Genomic DNA, 18,931 nt, shown 5'->3' on the forward strand with positions numbered 1-18,931 from the left:
TGCAATGTGAAACAGCAGAAGTGATAGAAATGCCATTGAGAGGCCTGAGCTCCTTGTCTCACACTTCCTGGGACAGGCTTCCCAAAATCCAGCTCCATTAAGAAAGCATTTCCCCACAAGGGAGACAGGAAAAGCTGGCCAGTTCGAGTAGGACATTAACGTCAAGATGTTCCATAAAACTGCAATCCTTCCCTTAAAAAAAAAAAGTTAAAAAATGAAATGATGGATGCTTACCATGGGTTTCCCAGCATTTAAGCTGAAGAAACTCATACTGCAACATATGGGGTGGGTGTCCAGGCCAGAAACCCTTCTCCTTCAGCCCTGGGAGCCCGACCTGATGACAAGGGGGAGATATTGAGGCTGGAAGGTTCTGGAAGAGGTGCAGGTTTCCCACATCCAGCCTCACACTGGCTCTACCTGTGGCTGTGTTTGCTGCCTCTGGACATCCCCTGAGGGGATTCAAACTGCACCAGAGCTTGGAACGCTGGTGAATGTGGGCATGTCCCACATTCCTACAGAGCCCTGCCCACTCAGGGAACCTTCCAGAAGCCAAGGCAAATGACCAGAAGCCACTCTCTGAGCAGCAGACAGGGCTCGTGGTGCACATCCCTGTGACAGGAGGCATCGAAATCCAGACTGTTGATGCACCAAACCTCCGCCTTACACCTCCAAACCCCCCTCAAACATCTCATTTTTATTTTACCATCATTTTCCCAGCCACTGAGGAGTAGATTCCAGGTCAGCTGCAGGAGCCTGCTGTCTCTTTCCAGGATTAAGCTGTTTATTTTCTTACATGGGCCTTTGGGAAAGCTATGATCCTGTTTATGCCACAGTCAGTGTTACCATAGTCCAGAAACTTTAATGTCTAGGAAAAAAAAATAATAAAAAGGCACCATCTGGGAGAATGGGGGCATTATTGAAGCTGAGAGGTGACCAGGAGGCAAAGCTCCTCTTCGCTGAGCAATGGTTTGGCTTGGTTATCCAGCTCACAGAGATGCTCAGCACAGGAAAGGCAAAAAGTCCTCTTAAAGCCAAATTGGGTAATTATGTATTCACCAGGAATTTGGGGAGAAGGAACAGGCAGAACCTCACAGGGCACATTCTTTTTTTGCCAATGAAAGAGCTCGGTTTCTAGCAGTACTACGAAATCTTGGGGGGTTTATTTGCAAATTTTCATACAAAAATGACTTTGTGTTCGGAAACGTTAACGCCTGAATTTCAGCCCCTGAAAAGATGCAAAGGAAATGGAAATCTAAACGAGTAGCATATGCCATCCCCTTGGCTCCACCAAGGAAAATATTTGGCTTCCACTTACAGCTACCCCAATCAAAAAGAAGTTTGGGTTGCAGGAATGTAAGTCAAAGTGAATGTTAAATTTACATTAGACATTTGTTAATTAGCTAGCAAATGAATCACCTCCGTGGACTGGCATGGTCCACAAAATTTTAAAGCAAACACTGTTGTGTCAAGTTTAACTGTTGCCCGGGAGTTGACTAAGCAGAAACATTCCAAAATGGAATTATTAATAAGATTTTCTTGTATTATTAAAAACATCATGATTAAAATACCATGGTGGATATTTACAGGCAGTGGAATAGAAGGGAGACTCAGTAGGTGTTTATTAAATCCATTTCCACATATACCTCCAGCCTGAGTGTGCTCTCCCTTCCCCTGCAAGCAAAACCCTCTTTTACCTGGCATTTATCCCTGTGGGTGCCTCTGGTTATTGCAGCCTGGCCAGCAGGATTTGTTGGCTTCATCAATATTCAGGTTAAACACTAATTTCTTTTAGCAGGCAGGAGCTCTGTCACCCTTCTCAGTGTGTCATGTGAGCACGTTAAGGGACCAAAATGTTTTCCTGGAGAGTTTAAGAAACATTTCTGAGGCTGTGCCTCAGTGGGGACTGGAATAATGCTTAGAGCTGCTGGGTTGGTAGCACACACAGATCTTGGCCACTCAGCCTTCCTCTTCCTCCTGAAGCTGCTGACACCTCAGAAATGGCTTTGGTGGGTGTAGGACTAAGGAACCTCTGTGGCCTCAGTTCCTGATCCCACACAGCTTCTGTGCTGGGCTTTCCCCCACTGAACAGCCAAACAACCCAAATAAAGCTATCAGGGATCTGGCTTTTCTATTGACGCTGGGATCCTGGTAAACTTTCTTGTACACCAACATCTGAGACTCAAGTGCCCCAAGACCTTCAGAAAAGGATATCACTTTTTTTTCTTTATTTTTTTTCCTTCACTTCCTTTGAGCTTAGGCCAAAAGCCAAAGTCATAAATGGAAACAGTTATTCTGGGCTCAATATCACCTTTTGTGCAATGACAAAAATAATGTGTTGTTGAACTGTTTGGCACAGCTGCCCCAGCATGTGACAAGAAGCTAATTGCATTTGAAGCCAAACCCACTCGAGAAAACAAGAATCCAACTTATAGCAACTCATATTTTGCCAATTTTTTCTGCTCCAAACGCATATTCTCTTCCGTTTTTCCTCTCTCTCGTGACATCTTTTCCTCCTTTTTTTTTGAGCACTTGTGCAGAGTTTGCAGCTGAACTTGCAGACAGTCTCTGCTGCCCCTCTCTCAGCCTTGCTCAACCCGTGATAACCAAATCCGTCCCGCAGAGCTGAGCTCTTTTTCCACCATCACACACTACATTAATTCACTCAACACATTTGTCTGCAGCTGTCTTCCATCACCAGCCCCACACCCAGCTGGCTCCTCATAGCACAGGGAGAACTTCATTTTCCACTAATGCAGGGATAAAGCAGGTAGTTTTTTGTTGTGCTTTGGTGCCCCCCTCCCAGAAAATTTCGCTTTGTTTTACTGGGAAAACAAAAAGTGCAATAAAATGCTTGAGCTGCTGGTTTTGATCAGAAGGTGGGTGAGCAAGTCTGAGCCTCTTCAGGGAAGGAGCAGATTTCAGATTTTTTAAGCAGGTTTAGCCAAATCAAACAGTGTCTTCATAACACAAGCTGGTCATTCCTGCAGCTGTGTGGTTCTTCCAGGGAAGGCACAGCTATGGATTTACCAGGAATTATCATGTGGCTTCTTCTATTCCTGCCCCCAAACCATCCCCTTGTTTGCTTTCACAAACAAATGCTAAAGAAAAACAACAACAGCATCAACCACCACAAAACAAACCCAAACAAAACCCCAACAAATGAACAATCAACAAAATCTTGGACTCAGAGGTTTGCAAAAAGATTTGCTTTAAGTGATTTCTTCAAATTTGAGGCTCCAAACACAGTGTGGGGTTTTCTGTCCCATGAAATTTGCTTTGCACCTGATATTTGGGAGGCATTTTCCTTTTTTCTCCCTCACTCTTCAGCTCTTAGTTCTAATGTCAAACACAGGCAGTAGCTTTGAAGCTTTTTCCAAATGAAAATGCCAGAAGAGTCCTGGTTTTCCAGCCAGCCTGCCAACTCCAGCAATCATTAATTTTGTGTGCTAATTTTAAAGTTGATTAGTTTTGTGTCTCTGACTTCAAAGGCAAATAGAGTGTAAAACCTGAGATCGACTTAAAAAGGTATAAATAATTTTGTAAAAATATCTTTCTTGTGAAAAATTCCAGTATTTTTGTTTCAAGAAACACAAGTTTCCTTCCTATCTCATGCATGCATGCTGCTGAAGATCTCCACACCAAATATTTGGTTTATTCCAAAGAAGTCTTGACAAAATTTAGAAGGGTTAAATAAATCAGGCTGAAAGTGTTTTCATTTGTTCCACTGGTGGCACTGTGGATGTTGTTAGTGAAGTATGCGTGTAACACATGTGCAGAGCAATTATGTTTTGCAGTTACAAAACACTATTCATTAGATTAAATAAAATGACAGAGATTTTGGTCTGGTTCTGCCCTCAGATATTACACAGTCACTTGACTGGAGTACAATTTTGACTATTTTCCCAGCTCATCAGCACATTAAAACCAGCTGTGGCTCTCAATAAATTGTTTCAGCAGAACCCACTGAAAATATCTGTATTTTCCTTCCTCCCAGCCCAACAAATGAAACTCAGAGGTCATTATGGTAATTTTAATTATGATTTGGTAGGGATGGCCTTCACTGAAATCTGTAGTTCCATAAACAACATGCTTCTTCTGTCATATTAGATTTCTGTATTTCAATTGTAAAGTCACAAAACCATGTGCTTCCTATTTTAGCTCCTGGACCCCCTGCTAAATTTATACAAATGAAGGAGTGGTAGCACAGGGAGAGCAGCAGCCAGGAGTGTCCAGGGCCTTAATCCTGCTTGCGAAAAGATGTTTATTCGTTCTGCAAACAACAGAAAGAGGAAAGAAAATAATAATAATAATAATTTTAAAAGAAATAGAAAAAAAAGAGAAGAAAACCAAAGCAGAACTCAACGGAGCGGGAGCAGAGGCAGAGCCCCAGAGTGACAGAGGTTTGTGAATGTGTAACAACTGCCTGAGCTGCGAGCTCGTACGCGGCTCCAAAGTGAAACCAGCTGCCAGCGCCTGGCTCGCGGCACCAGCTCTGGGACACGTCACAAAAACCTTCCCCAGCGCTGCAAACAATTACCCTGGGCTCTTATTTGTTCCGTTTTATCAGGGGCTCTGGGCTGGGGGAGACAAAAGAGAGGAGAAATGTGAAGGGGAATGAGAGCAAAATAGTTAAGAAGGGCTTCACTTGGGTTTGGTCTCGCTGGGGTTGTCCAAGCAGAGGTTCCCGTATCCCACTCCCACATCTCTCTGCTAGGGAAAATTCAAGTCCCTTCTAAATCTGCAGTAGCATTTAGGCTGTGTTTTAACAGAGCCCTTAAGCAAGTGCCTAATTTTAAGCAGCTGATTTATTCTAGTTACTGCAAGCTGAGTGTGCCAGTGGGTGATGCAGAATGTAGATAAACACAGATCTGACTTTACTCAATAAATCAAACAATACAGTGCCCATAATATAAAGATGTCATTGTACCAGTTTGTTGTTTCTGCCACGTGTTTCAGCATCCTGTACACAACCAAGCAGTTAAAGTGCTGCTGGGAGAGGCCTTTCCTACTAGGGGAACGCTGGAAAAACATATTGACAAACAATTGTCTTGAACAAAGCCCAAGCATTCCCTTTGACAACGTGCATTGCATTTGCAAGACAAATTTTGGCTGGAAAAGGGGCATTTTGGCCAGGAATTAAGTATATATGTGGGAGAAAATTTCCTCTGGAAACATGAGGAGCTGGGTTTGCACTGAGGACCTCACACCATTGGCTCGACCTCGTCCTGATTCCATATAATTCCACACAAACACTTTAATTCTCCCATCACAGACTGGAAGTCATATAATGAGGGAGACATTTGTGTCTGCCCCACCATGAAGTGTCACTTGTGATAATGAATTTCATGTTTGTCACAGGAAGAGTTTATGGGACCAAATCTGAGTTTGGGAAATATCTCAAAATGTCAAATTTCTCGGGGGGCAAACAAGTTTGTGAAAATCAAAACCAGGAATACACCAAAGTAGTGGGAATTCCAGTCAAAATTGTTAGACTGGTTCCCTGCCTTTTGTTGACAGTCAGATTTTGGAAAAGAACAATTAGTGTAATAGGTTCTGGGAGCTACTGAGCCAGAAACTGGGGAAAAAAATGGAAACCAAGAGAAACAGCTGAAATACCTTCTCATTCTCATTTAGATTGTGGTTGGAGCAACTGAATGGCTGTTTTTTCTGGTCCACTTGTGAAATACTGAAAACTGGGGAGGGGAGGAATTGTCCCAAGTCGACCTTATGGAACAAAGAGGGGAAAACCGTGGGACAAAGAGAAAAAGAGACAGAAAAAAGGAAAGATTTTCTTTGGAGAACTGAGAAGCACGCAGCTTTTTCTGCTGAGATGAATCACTGGCTTTGCTCAGCCCAAAATTAGATTATATATTTTCTTTACTGACTGTTTTTAGAGGGAAGGCAGGAAAGATACTCTTGGTTGTATTAGGAAAATTGAAGGATATTCCAGAAAAAAAAACCCCAAAAACAAACCAAAAAACAAAACCAAACAAAAGGTTTGGATTAAAAAGCAGGTTTTTTCCAGAGGATTTTTTAAAGAGATGTTTCAAATACAAAAAGAAAAGGAAGCTTTCTGATTCAAACTTGTTGAAATTCAGCTGCTTTTTTTTTACAATTCTGTTTCCACAGGGTCAAAATGAAGGTGTTTGATATAAATTTGCAGAACAACCAAATTAACCATAAATTATAACTTTTATGAAGGGAAGAAAGCAGAAAGCACCATATTATGCTTGGGGTACAGGCTGGGGTCTGAGCCCTAGCACATCATGGCAGATGTGCCCAGATCTTTCCTGGAGCCAGGATCAGCCCCGAGGCTAGGAGCCACTTCCACCTGCAAATATGGGATCCAAGATCTGTGCCAGCAGGAGCTCAATGCCACCAGCCCAAGGCAGAAGAAAGCAAACATCCATGGCAGCTGCAGGTGGTGAGAAATGTAGGAATTACAGGGAGGGGATGAGACCTGAGTGAGATCAGCCACTGGATCCCTCCAAAGAGCCAGGGGAGGAAAGGCAGACACACAAACCATTGCAGCAGGCCAGGTGCTGGTGCCACGAAGCCAAGCAATGACAACATCCACCTCTGAAAGCAATGAGATTTGTTACCTGCTGAGTTGATGGATGCCTGCACTCCCATTTTGGGCACATTTAAACTATAAAGCCCTTCTACACCATCCTGGTTCCAAGAGTATTGCTTAAAAATGGTTTGGGATTTGGCTTTATTCTTCTAGCATTGGTTCCCTGTAGGATAGGATTGTCCTGTTGAGGGATCAGATATCAAAAAGAAATCAGAGTTTAATCTAGACTGGTTGTAATCAATGTCCTTGAGTGTAGAATCTGGTCAAGAAGGACTCACAATCTGAGTTCTTGAAGCTCTTATCCCTTGAGAGCTCAGTTTAGCACCATCCCAAGTGTCCCTGTAGCCTCATGGAAAGACTGGGAGCACAGCCAAGGGTTCCCCATCCCCACAACATTTCACCCCAGAAGCTTTTTACAACATCCTCCAAGAAGATGCCCCTATGTCCTGGACCCACACATGTGTATTTTGTTGTAGGGCTAAGACTCCCCTATGGCTAGAGGGAATTTCATACACAAACCCCATGGGAGATGGCAGCTTGGTGTCAGGCAGGTAAAGAGCCTAAGAGCTTAATTCCAAGGAAAAATGATGCCTAAATTCTCTTTTAAAAAACTGAACTTACTTGAACAAGTTCCAAAAGTTCCACTGGGGCAAAATTGAACAAACAGAAGGAGTAATTCACAACACTGATGTGGGCAGTGCTGGAAAAACCTTGCAGGAGAAGGCAGAGTCCTCCCCTCTGCAGAAAACCCAGCTGGCTTGAAGGGCACTAAAAATATCTTTCATGGCACGAGGAGAGGAATCCAGATCTAATCCTTTGCTCCTGACTAAAAGGCATTACATTAAAACATGCTTTCAAGTGGTGGTTCCCATGAGCTGCTAAAACTGTCCTGGACAGCAGCCCTAGTGAGGGCCCATAGGTGACACCAGGGACACTGCAGCTGCTGCGGTCCCTGATCCCAGCCTGGGGACACCTGTAACTTCAGCCCTCATTGCTTCAAAGAGGGACTGTTAACAGTGGAGAAGAGCCAAACCAGGACCTTCCCAGCGCTAACAAACAGAGAATTCAGCCCCTCTCTGGTTCTCACGGTGGGGTCAGACACAGCTGTGCTCAGCCCCGGTCTTGGGCCAAGGGCTTTAAAGCTGCTTGGATACATTGGCCTTCCTGCATCTTTGAAAAGGTTGTCAAAGTGTTCTGTGAAACAGCTGAAAAGATTTATTAAATTCGGCAGAAAGCTCCAGAATTTCAAGCAGGGCTATTTCATGTGTATTAAATGGCTCTGTCACTGATTTTCCCTGCGCTCAGTCCCAGCTGACGGCACCAAGGTCCAACTTGAGGAGATGCATTTACTGCCTGCTCTGAAATCTCCCATCAAATCATCCATTGCTGGTTTAGTTGTACATTTATTTCTCCTTACATCCCTAAGACACAAACCACCCCCAGCCCCTGATTGCCCTGCAATGAGGTCATCCCTTAACAATTGTGGCATCACCACCTGGTGAAGCCCAAACAGAGGCAAAGTCACTCAGAAACTATTTTCTTCTTCCACGTGGAGGAGGAAGAGGCACAGAGCTGAGAAATCACAGGTGCCATCCAAAACTAAGCAGTGATGGTGGAGGAGGCAGGGAAGGGCTCTGTGGGTTGAGGAGTGAGGGCTGAGGGTTGTTCCCACTCCCTGATTCAATGCCCTGCCAGGAGCAGCTGGTGCTATGCCTGGGAACTTCCCCCTCTAAGCAGGTTCTCACCCCTTCTCCCCAGCTGTGCAGAGGGCCAGACATGCACCCCCAGCTGGTGCAGAACTGGATGTGCCAAGCCAGGAAATGTCCCAAATGCTTGGCTATTCACTCCCCATTGTATTTGCCCCACCTCAGCGCCGTGGGATCTCTGTCCTTTGGCAGGAAGCTGTGCTGAGGGGCTGGGAGCCCTTCTCCAGCCACAGGCACAGGAGATACCTCCTTGCTCTGACCCTTACAAGACCAAAATCCAACGAGGTCAGAGGCTGAAGGTGCAAAATACATACACAGAGCTCCCCCTGCCCCAACAGAAACTGAAGACAAATTCCTCCAACTGCAAATCAAGGGAATCTAAGCTGCACGGATAACTTGAGAGCCAGGGTTATAAAACAAAATTAAGCATTAAATATTCTTAACAAAGGCAATCTGGGCTCGCTGTGTTCTGTTTTTGTTATGTTTTCCCCCTGTTTTATGCTGCTTTAACCTTCGGTTGTTGCTGTTGGAATCCTCTTTGCGCTGTTCCACTTGTCATTCTTCTTATTTTTATTAGAGACACTTTGGCAGAAGACTTATCAAAATGCGCTGAGCTTGTCAACAAACGTCACTAGTAACGAGTCGAGGCAGACAGTGTAAGCAGGGAAAGGGCATGGGAAAATATGCAATATAAAATAATTTTGTATCGCGAAGAAATGCAGCGGAATAATAATGGCAAAAGCCTCGCCGTAAATTATTTGTGCTGCTACAGGAGTAAATTCCCACTGTTAAGTGATTTCTAGCCAGGCTTTAAGGGATCAGATGCTCTTCTGGAAGAAAAAGGTGTAGATTCCTCGAAGTGAAGGGTCTGGCCACTTTGTGCAGGTTGAGACATTCTACACCCCACACTGGAAAACTTTAAAATCTCAGATGGCAGATTAAGGACTAGGTCTCGTCCTCTGGAAATCAAAATCAGCCCACTGGCAAAAGGGCAGCTGCACCATCGTATGCCAGAATCATGCTTTCTTCTGGGCTAATATTACACCCTGCTACATCCAAGACACCCACACATCCAGCCCCATGCTGGGGTTCAAGCTCAACATGCCAAGCTGTTCATTCCAGGGCTCAAAATCTGCCCTGCTCCCAATCCCCTGCTTTGAAGTTCCCTCAAAGACATTTGCTTACTTAAGCACATGCAAGAGAAGGTGAAGTCTGACCCCACCATCCACGGGTGGTGTCCACTTTCATAAGGGTATGAGAAGAAAAAATAAATCACTGCAAAACGAACGTAAGCGAAGCCGTGCACTGTGCTTGCCTGAATTAGGCCTGGGCTTGTGCTGCAGGTTCTCTACAAGAAGGGCTGGAATTCAGTAGGCTTAGGTTAATCAAAATAAATCATGAGGTCAATGGTAAGGTGAAAGCTGAAAGGCATCCCACCCACCCACCACAGCACATCAGCAGCAAGCAGGGAAGGGCACTCCTGGTACCCCAAAGCTCAGGGAAGGCGTGTGAGCCCCTGGGGTTCATCATTCGTCCTGATTAGTGCTGGTTGCTCCTCTTGGGAGAGCAGCTTCTCCTCAGGGAACAGGTCAGGCTGCTCCTGGCCAAGGCTGATGGTCAGGGGTGTTTCTTCAACCTCATGGGCTCCATGGGACACCAGTGTGGAGGGAAGGCTGCTCCCGAGGGTGGCTGAGCCACAGGGACCCAGGGGAAGCCCCAAGGAGCCCAAATGGCCACAAGGCTGATCCAGCACTGGCCCTGGAGGCAGGAGAGGGGGAGCACATGGTGGTTCACAACACATCATAAACACTGCTGGAGGGAGGGGGCAGGGGGACAGAGGGAAGGAGGGGAAGCTTGGAAGAGAAAGCTGATTAAAATTTAAAACATTTTAATTGATCACACCACTAATCTCTTCAATATGCCACTAAGTGTGATATGCTCTGGCACGCCTCCTAAACCACACGCAGGAACTCAAACATCCCGGATTTGGGACTGTGCCCTCCACAGGGCAGGGAACATCCATGTGCACAGCACTGGAGAGCATGTATGGAACAAGGACACAAAATGATTTTGCAAACCTGACTCAGTCTTGCTGGAAGCTAATGGGATTTCATTGGGCTGAACTGAGGCTGTGTGCCTTTTTGCCTCGGGGAGTAGTTTTATGGCCAAAATAATATGTGCCATATCGGAAAACCCCACAGAAATTAATAGGAGTGCAACCAGTAGAATTGGAGAGAAATGAAATAATCTATGGAAATGGCTGTGCAATCTCTAAAATTTGATAGAGAATGATCCCCTCTTGCAAAGACTTTTTAAGACATTCTATAGAACTGCAATGATGTAATTCAGTTTTAAACCCTATTCAAAAACCTCCAAAGCCTAAGAATGGTTATTGTTTTCTTATTAAATTCTGCAAGACTTTTCCATAAGGAAAGAGCTGGTATTCTCATAACATCTCCACTATGCCAATATGAAGGAATATAAAACCACTGGGTTTAATTGTATCAGGCACATAAATGTCTTCCAAACCATTACATGTATCTGTAGACATGAAAACACTCATCCATACAAATTAGGTGCCATTGGAACCAAGAGAGTTGAGCCCACTCCTCTGGGACCAGCTACTGAAAAAACTCTGGGTGACTGACATGGCTTTTAAAGGCCACAGTGGGGAAAGGGCTGGAAGGATCTTATGAAATGCTTTGTAGGTGGAAAAATACCAATGCACTGAGATGGAAACTGGAGGAACATGATGGGTTTGCTCCCACTTCTTTTTTGCAAAGAGGAGTTTTTGGTCGTGCACAGAAAGGGAGTTTGTGAGAGCATCCTGCAGCCTGGGGCAGGGAGGCCAGCTGGGATGTGACAGGCACAGCCTTTAGGGCTGGGAACGGAGCCTAGAGAGCTGGCAGCCCGAGCATTTCCCTCACCAGGGGACTGTAAGGTATTTGCTCTCCTCCTTTCTCTCTCCCACTCATTGGTTTTGAACGAGACCCGTTGGTTCTCAGTGAGATGGAGAGGGAGAAACAGCCCTGAGATCACAAAGTGAGATGGAAAAACTGGGCTTCACCCAGCTCTGCCCCCAAAAAATGAAGGGAAGAGGTGAGGGGGGCTGCCTGAAGCCTGCCCACAGGTCAGGAGGGGCTGGAGGAGCATGCCTGGGATTCCTCCACCAGTGCCAAACTGGGCCCTGGCGATCACAGCCAGTGGGAAGTTGCTAAATGTTGTGAAACACTGAAAAAAAGTTATATTAAAGTAATAAATGAAAGCAAAAGTGCTCTCTGTCAGGGGTCTGGGAGCAGGGGAAATCTCAGTGTGCGGTAGGCCGGTGCAAAATGCATCTTGGCATGGTTTTCTACAGTGGAGGAAAAAAGGACATAAATAGATGCAAAAAAAATCATATGGCTGGCTGGTGGAGTGTGCATGTACTTGTCATTAGGGAGCTCCAATCCCTGATTTAGTGAAGTACTTCAGTGGATGTTTAATTTTCAGCATGTTAGTGATGAACTGGGTCATAGAGCACTAATGAAAATGACGGGTGTTGATCTAAAAATTACAAAAAAAATAAACAAGAAAGAAAGATATGTATTTCTTTTTAATATTTCTTGGGAATGTTATTGTTTGAAAACAAAAAGCCCTTAAATATGTTTTACACAAACTTTCAAATTTAGATTTCCTACCGAGCTCGACTCCTCTTCCCAGAGGAGCCCAGAAAAAAAATCCAGCAAATTAGAGAATTTTCTTGGAAAATACATGGGTTTGCCATTTCTTTAAACACAAATGCACGGCTGTGGATCTCCTGACTGGGGTCAATGTCACACCAGCACGGGGTAGAAACAACCACACTGAACATACGAAAAAGCTCAACACAAGCCTTTCACATCTACCCCTGACACGTGGTGAATTTGCCTCAATTTGGCTTTTATTATTCAGTTCAAACGATGGTCCCTGAGGTGGACCAAATTTCAAATAAGTGCTGGCTCTGCTTCAAGGGAGCACGAGCCACTTTATAGCTTCAGGTGCAAAGACTCCGTAATTTTCTTTTTCACATAAACTTGACAAAGTCAGAATGTGACAATTTTAGTCACACTGCAAGAATCTTCCCAAATCCCTGCCTGCTCCAAGGCCACCTGTCAGGGAATCTTTCCCTGAGCCTTTAGGCTGCTGTGATTTACATTCTATTATTTTATTGGACATCAGCAAAGAACACAGTGAAAAAATGAAGACTAGATCATCAAGGCAAAACTTTTCCTGTAGTAATCATGTTCAGCTGTCTTTTCAACAACAGCAGTACAGGGTGAGGCAGCAATTTTGCTTTATCAGCCTAAATCTTAATTTAAAAATTTATAATAAATGCTTCTTGTTTGGGAACAGAGAGGGCAGAAGAAAGCCAGAAGTTATTTTTTCTTTATCCAATAGCCATCAGGAGTGAAAAGCCCCAGTTTATACTCTGGATTTCATCACTTGTGTGTAAAACCAACCTAACATCACTGAGTCTGACATGGTGGGTGCTGCCAGAGAAAAACCCTGCAGGAAATAAATGCTCATCTGGGGAGGGCTCAGTCTCTCTGGTGACCCTCTCATGGGACAGGAGAGGGTCATTATGTTATGGGTAAGGCAAGCAGATCTGCAGGCGCTGTGAAACCTTGGAAATCAGGCTGTGCTGGTTTTTGGGAGGATGCTGAATGCTTTTTTCCTCCCAGATTTAGGCTGGGCCATGTTCAGGGCTGAGCAGGCCTCCTCAATGGTCTGCAAGTCCATCAGCCCCAAGGCAGGGCGTGGGAGCAGCCAAAGGTATTTGTCAGCCTGGGGAGCCTGGTGTAAGTGCAAATGGATTTTGGCTTCCCCCTGCCAGGAATGACCTCCCAGCTGCCTGCGATCCGTCCTGCTGGCAGAGCCTGCCACAGGTGGCACCATCTGTGCCACCAAGTCCAACGCAAACAGCTCATTCCCAGCTGCAGGGAAGGGCTGGGAACGCGACAGTGACTCCCAGGCAGGGCAGAGGGTGGCTCACACACTGGCTCCCTTGTGGAGGAGGAATGGTCAATAATTAGCACCTGTAGGCAGCTCCCAGCCCTGGCAATAAACACAAATATGTCTTCTGGCATGGCCTTCTAGGAAAACATCAGCTGAAAAAGGCCCCTGTGCCAGAGACATTCCACAGCGAGTGCCACCGCCCCACGCCAGCTGCTCGCCGAGGGGACATGAGCTGCAGATCCAGCAACCTCTTGGAAAGAGAATCTTTTCCCCTCTGCTGTTTTCACATCACTGGTGGCATGTATGGACTTCAGAGAAACTCTCAGCTTCATGTTTTTGTTTATGACTGAAGGACAGGTGTGACTCTAGTTGGATTTGAGTTATTATTTTATGCACCGAAGGTTTAATTTCATGCTGTTGCTCCAATAAAGGGGCTGACTGGAGGTCCACAAGTGTCATGCACAGCTTTTCACACCCCTCTCACCCGTTCTGCCACCTGAAAGCACCCACATTGCTGCAACACAGCAGTTCTGGGATGAGGAGCAGCAGATGTGCAACAGGGAACAAAAAAGAAGGTACCGGTCTGAGACTTTGAAAGAAACCTCTCACAACTGGTATAGAATCTTCCCTGGTGCCCAGAAAGAGTTTGTGGGATTTAGGAAAGACCTTGGCCATGAGAAGTGTCATCACAGTCAATAGTCCAGGCATGAAGGACAAGTCACCCCTTTGGTGGTGGCAGTGTGGGGAAAGCCCAGCCAGGGGGACATTTCACAGGGCATGGCCGCCAGCAGGCTCCAAGAGGACACTTCAGGCACAGGGACAAGATGCCCACGACCTTCTGCCACCATCACTCCAAAAAATGAAGTTCTGGGCATGGGAAGATGCCCATCCCCACCGAGGGGTCTGTCAGAGGGGCTGGTGCTGCCACCAGCACAGCTGCAGGCGCACGAGGCCCAAAGACAATAAACAAAAGGCCTTGGCTCGCGGAGCTGGGGCTGGGCACGGGGTTATGTGATTTTTGGAAGCCTCGCAAGGAGCTGTGTGTGTGACAGATGGAATTAAAAATCCCTTCACGTTGCAGGGCCGCCCTGGCAGCTCTTGCTAAGCTCTTTGCTAGGTGGATACCTGCTGTGCAGGAGATCTAATCAGCACCGAGCATCTCCAAAGGAAACACCACTGAACACTTCCATTGTTTAAATTTTTTTTTGCTCTGGGCTCACAAAATCCTGGTGCTTGCTCTCTGGAGTATGGAAAGGGAATGCAAAGCAGGCTGGACTCAGCTGTGGCTTAGCAGGCAGCGTGAGCTGCTCATCAGTGATGGGCTTGCATGTAAACCACTTGGCAGAGCTTCCAGGACAAGTCAATTCCTGGAAGGAAAAGCAGCTAATGGGTATGAAACACACTCTGCTTGTACCAATAAGCACTAAGGCCGAGTGTCTGCCTGTCAGATAAGCCAGAAAGTGCTGACTATTGGAAAGCCTTTTACTCCTGAGCAGTCACACACGAACACTTGCTCTGCTCAAATTCATCTCCTTGGTCAAAACACGCTCAGCAGCTGAGATGTCACATGGCACAGTGTCCATCAGCCACAGTTCAGCTGAAAATTCCTGCTTGCTTCCCTGCTGTGCCAATTTGGACCCCAGCTCTACCTGCAACTGGCCTGGGAAAGTGACTGACTCCTGCTATGTGTTTTCCCAAATAAAAAGAGCATTTGTATTCTTTCACCGGGTGTGACTTTTGGTTTAGATTCAGGGGAAAAAAGCAAACTTTTCCTAACAGGGGCAAAGAGCGTGTCACCTCCATAACATGCTACATAAACAGAATTTTCCTCCTGGCAAGCAAGACCCACCTGAAATACAGAGGAGCAGCGCTGAGAAAACACATTTAAGAGGTGATGGAGCTACTGGGGGCTGCCCAGTAGGCAATGCCTGAACTCCAGTGGCTCCCTCACCTGCTCTAAAAACCAGAAAACTCCATGTGCACAGGCACAGGTTGACACAAGCTGTGATCATGCATCTGCTCTAACTCCTGGACTTCCAGATGATGCTCCCCAGCACTAGTTCTTTGATGTAATACAGGCAACACAAGACAGTAGTAACAGATTAATTCTCCTCTCTGTGGTTCTTTTATTTTCCTCTCATTGCCCTTATTACCCAGCATGGAGTTAGTTCAATTTATGTTCAACAGCTTTTATCAAGCATTGAGCTGGTGATTAAAATATCTTGCAGAATAAATATGTTTCAAAAGAAACTATGGGAAAACTCATGTCCTGCATCAGGAAAAAAAAACAGGAGTGACTGTTTCAGCATGTTGAGTTTATTTAAGCTATTTGGTAATTTGGAATCGGATAAATTTGGCTGAGCGTGAAACTGGCCTGAGGATTTGAGATGGCAAAATTCATACCTAAAGAATGGTGATCTTAAATGGTTTAAAAAAAACCCTCTCTGTCACTCGTTGTGATTAATGTTGTGCCATTGCTATGTTCCAGATAATGACCACATCAAAAGGAATCCTTTGTTCCTGTACAGATAGAAGAGATCCATGAAGGTTCTGAGGAAATATCTCCAGGTCATGGTCAGTTTTCTCCCACACTTCCAGCACCAACATCTTCCCCCTGCCAAGGAAGGATTGCATTCCCAGGAAAGGGGGTGGCTGCCATGGTCTGCAGCTGTTTTATGCCACAATCCATGGTTTATCCAAAATGATGCAAAGGCACAAAAAAGGCAACCAGCCCTGCTGTTTGCAGAGAGCTCAATGCTAATTCGTGACTCCACCTGGGCTAAAGACTTAAATTTCATTGTGTGCTTTATAAACTTCAGAGTTTTAGAAATAACATATAATATTACTGGCTCAGAATGGATTTCCATCTAAAGGAAAAGTTCTGAAAGGGTTATATTAAATCCAAGGAAATTCAGCTTCAAAAGCTCCACACACTTCTGAACATAATATCCCAGAGTCATGCTCCAAAGTTAAAATTTGATAAAAACTGGAAATTACTTGGCATCTCAGAATAATTGGAGATACTGAGTAATAAAATGGATAAGACCTGTGCCAAGAATAAGATGAATTTTCCCCATTTGTTTAAATATTTAAACTGTACAGAATGAGAAAGGGCTGCTCAATATTTTAAATGTGGAAGGTTGTTAGTGGCATTAGTTTATATGTCTTTATCTCTCCATATTTTTTCTGAGTTTAGTGTAGTTGACTGAGATGTCACCCCTTGCTAAAATTAAGGTTTAGGTGTACAGCCAGAAACATCCATCTAGAAGACAATTTTAACTATTTTCATGAGTCTGTCAACCATCAGGAGTCTTCTCCATGATGAAGTTCAGAAGAGATGTGTTATTTTTAAGACATTATTGTGCTTCTGTATCCACAAATCAACATGCAACTGCTTGTTTCACCAGTACAACCAACTCCTATATGTCATTTGACTCCTCAGAACATCATTTCTCTAAGAATTGCATTTTATTTTGGCTTCTTCTTCTTTTTTTTTTTTTTTTTGAGCTGCTGAGTTGGGTTTTTCATGTCCAGTCCTCTCTAGGGTGATAAATAGCCAACACACCAGGCACAGGTTATTGAAAACAGAACAAAATAAATACAAACAGGGAGAAAAATAAGTTTGCTCGAGGTAGTTTTTGAGGGGGGTTTTGCAACCAGAAGAATGAACACAATGTTGAATCTTAAGAAGGCTGCAAACACCATTATCTGAAATCAAGAGTTTTGCCTGAAACAAAATGGAGTTTCTTTGGAAGTGCCTGCTGAAAATTAAATGCTAAGGAGATGTCATTAGATGTGTTGGACAAGATCTTTTCCTAAGGCCACTTCAGCTAATAAAGACAACCTTGGATTTTAATTGCCACCCTGGGGAAAGGAAAAAAACTATTTGGCTCATCAGCATGTAACAAGAGTAATTAGTGAGTTAGAAATAGGTGTGGCAGGGGAACAAAACTGTGGGCTGACAGGAGGATTTGTACATCAGCAATATAGAATAGCAGGAAAATCTGGAGATTTACCAGTGATGCTGAAACAGAGAATGCAGAAAATGGTTGTGCTGCTAGTCTGCCAGTTAACCCAGGGGTGTTTTATGTGCACTCACAGCAGGGCAACCCTCTAATCCAATTTTCAGGAGCAGGTGGGATTGGCTTGAAGGGAAGAACGTGATTTCCTGGTCAGAGGAGCAGTCTGGGGATGTGAGCAGTGCTGGCAGAGCCCAGGAATCTCTCCCTCCTTGGATCTTGGACATAGTTGGATTGTTTAGTGTCTTGGTAGCTCAGTTTGGTTCTCTCTGTAAAGAAAGTGAATTGTATTTAGGTGCCACCTCTGTAGCGCCTCACTGGTTTATAAAACACCTCTGAAGGACAGAGGTGAAGAATGGCTGCTAACAAAGAATCTAAAATCCTAGAAGACAAAAAGAAGACAGTGCTCAGAGCCTTAATTAAGCTGCCAGCAGACTCAGATGACGTCGCCCATCACTGAGATTTCAGTCTTTGGTTTTTGACAGCACTACTCAATCAACTCATCCAATGCAATCTGTTTTCTCTCCTTAAGAAAATCCCCAAAACCAGTTTCACACAAATACCAAGCTGCAGTGGGCCAGCATCTCCTATTTTAACTCTTTCTCCTCTTTGCTATTTGCACTGACACTGAAGATCCATTGCCATAAAAATCCACCTCAAATCTACTCCAGAAATGGAAACAGATGCATTTTATTAGGAGTTTGTACTGCTCTACAGAGATGAGAAAATATTTACAGATAACTCAGCTGATCTTGTAAAGTGGCATGATTTGATTGCCATTGAATAATTATTATGAAAACATTTGGAAGGCTTTTGTTACCTACCTTCCCTTCTCTTTAGGAGATGTCTTTATGGAAAAGATTTTAAAAAAAAAGAAAAAAGGGGGGGGCGTAATGTAATACATGGCTATAACATAGATTGTTAATTTTTAGTGTAGCTGAATCACAGCATGCTTTGATTGAGAGGAGCCAACAAAAACATGCAAAATATGTGCCTCTTTGAACAGGATACACCACATCCTGCATTTGGTAGCCAAAGGTTCCAGTTTGCATCACAAATGCAGTCCAAGATCTCTCTCTCCTCGAGGTATGTACCTCGAAAAGTGCCAAATCTGCAAGACACGCTGCCCTCTTTTTAATTTCTTTCTTTCATTCTTCCCCATTAAAAAAAAAAAAAAAAAAAAAAAAAAAAGAAGAGTTTAATCATTTGCTTGTTTTGTTTTTAGTAGAGGCTCAGCAGGTGATTGAAAGAAAGGAGTTGTCAGGAGGGACTTTGATTAATCAGAGACTTGATAGTTTGATTAATCATCCCAGAAAGAGCTGACTGCAGCAGAAGTGCCCCAGCCAATGTGTAAACACATCGAAAGAACATTTTCAAAATACGTAAAGACAAATTGCAGTTCAAAGCTACTCTTACTGGCCTGTTGATTTGACTGCTAGAAACAAAAGCCCTTCTGCCTGGCTGATAGAAACCAGACCTTCCACGGGAGGAAACAATCGACTTCAGGTCCTTTCAAATTCTGAGTAAAAAGAGCTTGACGTTTTCCTTTTTAATTGATTTTTTTTTTCGTCCTCTCATTCTTGTTTACAGTAATAAATTACAGCCCTTAGTCTTTTTATAAGGAAAGTTAAGTTTCCTCTCATTTTCAAGCAATTTAT

This window comes from Camarhynchus parvulus, chromosome 8, assembly GCF_901933205.1.
Source record: "Camarhynchus parvulus chromosome 8, STF_HiC, whole genome shotgun sequence".
In the NCBI taxonomy this organism is placed as follows: Eukaryota; Metazoa; Chordata; class Aves; order Passeriformes; family Thraupidae; genus Camarhynchus; species Camarhynchus parvulus.